Here is a 6,000-nt window from a genome sequence, read left to right on the forward strand (position 1 = left end):
TGTGACAGCGGTTGTCTCACGGTGGGATGGAATGTTCTTGCTAAAACAGTTTCCATTGTTTCATGTCTTCTACACCAATATATATATGGTGTATATATTAAACTGTGTAAAATTGTACTTTGTATATATAACTGTACAATATGGAGGTACATCCTTTTTTCCTTTTGGTACAGTATTGTACAGTATTAGGAGTTTATGTGTTGGAAATGTTAAATCCATCCTGGGGCAACAAACTGTATCCATTGTCAGTAGCAATAGTTTTGGAGAAATAAATGTTTTGGGTATGGTGGAAGTGCTGACCTACGGACGCTGGTACGGGCTGTACGGAGCGGGTGCGGGCGAGCGCGGGTGCCCGTGTTCCGGCGCGAGGATGAGCATCGCCCGCGGGTGCCTTCCTCGGCAGGAGCTCTGGGGAACCCCTGGGAGTTTGCTTTGAGTAGCGACCGGCACCGGTAAGTAGGCGAGGGGCAATCTGCAGGATGCGGAAATCCACGATGCCGTGTGTAGGCACGGGGGGCTGGACTGCGGCGAGGGGAGCGGGCAGGGAGCACTGGCCGTAGCATGGCGCTGAGGGGGGTCCGAAGAACCATGGTGCTTTGGAAGGCACCGGCCGCAGGCAGAGCCCCACGCTTCCCCACCCTCAGCTTGCACGCACCTACCAGTAAGAACAGCATAAATGCCATGACCTGGTTTAAAAATGCTTCATCTTCATCATTTTCCTGGGGAGGGTGGGCCCACGCCTGGCCCTGGGAAAGAGGATGGAAGATTGAGATGATGGGTTGGATCCTTGTTACTGGCTTTCCCCCATCCCAGATTTTCAGTGAGCCTTTCTGAGAGCACGGGGAGGAAACGGCGTCGGGGTTTGGTCGTTTGGGATTCTCTTTGTTTTGGTTTCAGTGAATGAATTATTTACAGTGAGGTTTGATGTTTAACCGAGCTGTTTTGTGCTATGCTGGGAGTCAGCTGGGGACAACCCACCCCACGGTCCCTGGGGTGAGCATCCCTGGGGAGCGGGGCGAGGAGGGGGCTCGGGCAGCCGCTCCCCCCGGGCTGGTTCTGTCCTCTCCACAAGCAGCTGCCGTGGGGTTTGGGGGCTGGAAAGCTGGGGTGCTGTGACTCCTCGGTCCGGCAGCTCAGATCCCAGCAGCCTGAACGGTGACGCCTTGGAGCAGGACGGCGACCTGCCCGGCATCAGCATTGAACTGACCCTGCGGTGCGGACCCCCAAACCAGGACTTGTGCACCCATCTTGGGTGGCCCGAGGGTGGCCAAAGTGGCCGGCTGACCCCGAGTTGGCCTCCGCAAGCCGACAGCCGGGGTGAGTCCTGCTGCCCTTCCTCCCAGCGAGCCTGCGGTGCGTCCCCCTTGGGTGCTGGGGGACGCAGGTGGCTTCTGGAACCTTCATTGTTGGGGTTATATGGAAGCATGAAATAGGAGTCAGAAAGGTAGCGGGGTGACACAATGAATTATTTTTGAGTTTTCCATTAGTGTGCAGAGGAGGACGCTGTAAACCCCTAAACCCTGCGGAGCGCGGCGTTTCTGCCCAACTGCAGCTAGCTCCGAGCCTCCCCCCAACCCCCTTGTGCTGTTTGGCTTCAGCAGATACAGAAACGCGGTGCCGAGGGACGGGAGGATGCGGTCGCTCGCCAAGGGCCAGGGAGGGAGCGAAGGGTGACGCTCCGGGCAGGGCGCTGGGATCTGGGTGAGAAGAGATGGGCTGGGCGGCAGGGCTGTGCCTGGGTCCTGCTCTGCTTCGCTCTGCTGGGACCGACTGGGCTGCGGGCGAAGGCCGAGGGCGTGCAGCGAATGTGCAGCCTCCTGTGCAGCTGGGTGGGTGTGCAGTGGGTGCACAGTGGGCATGCAGCCTTGCACGCAGCTGGGTGGGCGTGCAGTGGATGTGCAGCCTCCCATGCAGTGGGTGTGCAGTGGGTGCGCAGCGGGCATGCAGCCTTGCACACAGCTGGATGGGTGTGCAGCGGGTGTGCAGTCACACATGGAGCTGGGCGGGTGTGCAGCCTCCCATGCAGCTGGGTGGGCGTGCAGCGGGCGTGCAGCCTCGCACACAGCTGGGTGGGTGTGCAGTGGGTGCACAGTGGGCATGCAGCCTTGCACACAGCTGGGTGGTCGTGCAGAGGGTGTGCAGCCTCCCATGCAGCTGGGTGGGTGTGCAGCCTCACACGCAGCTCGGCGAGTGTGCAGCGGGCGTGCAGCCTCACACGCAGCAGGCATGCAGTGAGTGTGCAGTGGGATGCAGTGGGAGTGCAATGGGGTGCAGTGGGGGTGCAATGGGGTGCAGCGGGTGCCCCCAGCAAGGGCCGTGCCTGCAGCCGCTCTCTGCGCCCGGCAGAACCCGCTGCCGTCGCCCATGGACGCGTCCCCCCTTGCCGTGTGCCCCGCAGCGGGTTTGTCACAGCGTGGGGATGGCGTCGTGGGCTTCCCACCCCGGGCTGCACCCCGGTTTGTCCCAAGCCCCCCAAGGCCGAGGCACCTGCTGCAGGCAGAGCCCCGATTTTTTAAGCTTTGCTGCCACCAGCTGGAACGATTATTTTTTTTGACAGCTTTGGTCTCCAGGCCGTGTCTGTCCTCTCCCAGCCCTGCGCAGGGTCTTGTCCCCCCGGCGGGTCACGGCTCGGGGTCTCGCTGGCTGCACGTTACCAGTCTCTGGCCAGGGACCAACGCTCTGAGCGGGTGGGTGGGAGCTTGGGGTCAGCCCTGAAGCAGGGAGGGTAAAATCTGCCATTGGGGCAGCAAGGGAAGGGAAACGGGCCATGAAATGCAGAAGAAGGGGTAAGGGAGGGGGAAAGGAGCCAGGTGAGCGCCTGGGGCTGGCCCGGGATCCCCCGCTGAGGCTGGACCTGACCGGTGCAGCCAGCTGGGAGAGTAACTGGGGTAACTGGGACGTCCTGGAGGGCCCTGGGCTTGAAGGTGTCTCATCAGTCTGGCACAATTACAGCTTCAAGGCACGTTAGTTTCCCTTTCGGGCACGCCTGTGGAGAACTGTGTGAAAAGACTTGAGCACAACCTGAAAATAATCTTTTTGTGTGTGTGATATTTTAATTATTTCCTTCCTGTCTCAACCCCTCGCCAGGCCCAATCTGCTCCCGTGTCAGTGAAAGCTGAAGCAACGTGCACAGGTCCACAGCCTCAGAAAACACCCAGGGCTGCGTTTTGTGCCTTTAAAAGTCTTTGTTTCAGTTTCTTTTCGCAGCAGCGAGGTGACCCCCATGAGTGGTCCCCGGCCGGGCTCCTCGCGCTGCCGGGGCTCCTGCACCGGAGCCGAATGCGCAGGGTGCGGGGGGTGAGCACGCGATGCCCCACGGCCCCGCAGCGGCTCCTGGCCGCTGGGCAGCTCGAGAAGATGCATTAGGAGGAGTGTGGCCAGCAGGACGAGGGAGGTTCTCCTTCCCCTCTGCTCTGCCCTGGTGAGGCCCCATCTGCAGTGCTGTGTCCAGTGCTGGGCTCCCCAGTTCCAGAAAGATGAGGAGCTACTGGAGAGAGTCCAGCGGAGGGCTACGAGGATGAGGAGGGGACTGGAGCATCTCTCCTACGAGGAGAGGCTGAGGGAGCTGGGCTTGTTCAGCCTGGAGAAGAGAAGGCTGAGAGGGGACCTTAGAAATGCCTCTAAATATCTGCAGGGTGGGTGCCAGGAGGACGGGGCCAGACTCTTTCCAGTGGTGCCCAGTGACAGGACAAGGGGCAACGGGCACAAACTGAAGCAGAGGAAGCTCCAGCTGAAGATGAGGAAGAACTTCTTCCCTCTGAGGGTGCCTGAAGCCCTGGCCCAGGCTGCCCAGGGAGGCTGTGGAGTCTCCTTCTCTGGGGATACTCAAGCCCCGCCTGGACGCGGTGCTGTGCAGCCTGCTCTGGGTGACCCTGCTTGGGCAGGGGGTTGGGCTGGGTGACCCACAGAGGTCCCTTCCAACCCCGAACACTCTGGGATTCTGTCATTTTCCTCCCGTGGTTTTACTTGCCTCTCTTCCTTGTGCTCATGGCTCTTACCTACAGTGGCAGCGGTGGCCTGAGATGAGCCTTTTCTGAGGTGGCCTTTTCAGCGGGGGGAAAGGCTTCTCACGTATCTGCACCTCAAATCGACGATCTTTGTGTCTGGTGAGCGAGAGAGGCCATGCATCAGCCCCAGCAGCAGGTACCCACGCCCTGCACCCGCAGCCTGAGCGCTTGGCCGGCGTGGGGAGGTGTGTGGTCCCGTCTGGAGGGGGACAAGCACCATCCGAAGGACACCGATGCCACGTGCATAGAAAAGAAGGCTGGAAATGACTTCACGAAGTCACCCCGTCCCTGTCGCTTCCTGTTAGCTGAGCTGCAGCAAAACAACTTAAATCAAAGTGATTTAAAGTTTCGCTTGGTTAAACTCGCATCGCTCCGCTTCCGCAGCTGCAGCCTGCCGTGAGCTCTGCTGCCCGGCGCCAGCCCGAGACGGCCCTGCGATAAGCTCAGGGCAAGGGCCAGCCCGTGCCCCGCTTCGTCAGCTCGGCAGCGACCCGGCGTGTTTGTGAAGCTCAGCAGTAATTAGCAAATTAGTTAGGCGTGGAGTTTGTCTGCAGACTGGTGAAGTGTCGCGCTGATTTTTGGATGCACCACACCCTGATGTACTCGCATCCATTCGCAGGCTTCATTTTGTGAGGACAGGGCCTTCAGCCACACATCCATGCCAGCCCGAAACAGTTCCTGCAGGCGAGACCCTGCCTGCTGCTGCTGAGGCTGGGCAAGGCGAGGCGTGGGCATCGCTGAGACAGCAAGTGGGCAGGAGGAGCGGGCAGCCCCGGTGCAGGGTCCCTTGAGAGCCCTGCATCCTGCATCCCGCCCTGCATCCCACATCCCATCCTGCCCTGCATCCCGCATCCCACCCTGCATCCTGGATCCCATCCCACCCTGCATCCCGCATCCCGCCCTGCATCCCACCCTGCCCTGCATCCCACATCCTGCCCTGCATCCTGCATCCCATCCCACCCTTCACTTCGCCCTCCATCCCACATCCCATCCTGTATCCTGCGTCCCATCCCGCATCCCGCCTGCCAGCTGCAGCCCTGCGCTCTGCAGCCCTGCCTGCTCTCCCCGCTGCCTCTCGCCCTCACAGGGCTGTGTGCCGAGGATCCGGGGCTGGTCCTGGTCCCCCCTGGGGACATCCCACGGGAGGCACCGCCGCAGCTCCAGTTCCCGGTGGGGCTGTGCATGGCCCTGCCGTGAGCAGGGTGGGATGGGCAGCGTGGGGAGCAGCGAGGCTCAGCCTTGGCACAGCCACCTTCACTTTTTCTCACCGAGATGAGCAGTCCTGGACCCACCTGATGGATCTGAGTCTCTGCGTGGCTCCCAGTGGGAGCGATGCTGGCGGAGCGGCTTGGGAGCAGCGGTGGCTGGAGCCGGGGAATGCCCCGAAACCTCCCCTCTGCCCTTTGCTCATCTCTGAAACTCGCTGGAAGCGTTTGCAAGCGCCGGGGCCAGGCCGGATCCGTTGCTTCACACGTGTGGGGGATGGGTTTGTGGCTGGGGAAAGGATCAGGGCGGTTTGCTCTGTCTGCTTCCTCCCTCTGTTTCTGTGCTTCGTTATGAGCGGTTTTACCTGCTCACGGGCTGCCCCAGGGACAGGGACCTGCGGTCCCGTGGGATCCATCCCTGCAGCGGGATGCGGGCAGCCCCTGGGACCTGGGGCTCCTGCTCGGCAGCTCCCAGGGCCGGGCGGCTTGAGCTGAGCACCCCGGCACGGCGGGTGGGCACGCGGCCGGAGCAGCCGGACGCTCCGTACCGCAGGGCAGTGGCAGCGGCTCATCGCAAACGCAGGTGACGTGCGACGCCGTGTCCTGTGCACTGCAAATCGCTGCTTTGCAGCGCATATTTGGTTGGGGTTTTTTTTGTTTTTTTTCAGTGTGAAAATCACAGATTTGCCCCACGCACCCCGGGCACCGGGAGCGCTCAGGGCCGAGGGCAGTCGGCGTGCGCAGCGCCCGGTGCGACCAACGAGGCCGAACGCAGACCCTGGATGCCC

Source organism: Opisthocomus hoazin, chromosome 25 (assembly GCF_030867145.1).
Source record: "Opisthocomus hoazin isolate bOpiHoa1 chromosome 25, bOpiHoa1.hap1, whole genome shotgun sequence".
NCBI classification, from domain to species: Eukaryota; Metazoa; Chordata; class Aves; order Opisthocomiformes; family Opisthocomidae; genus Opisthocomus; species Opisthocomus hoazin.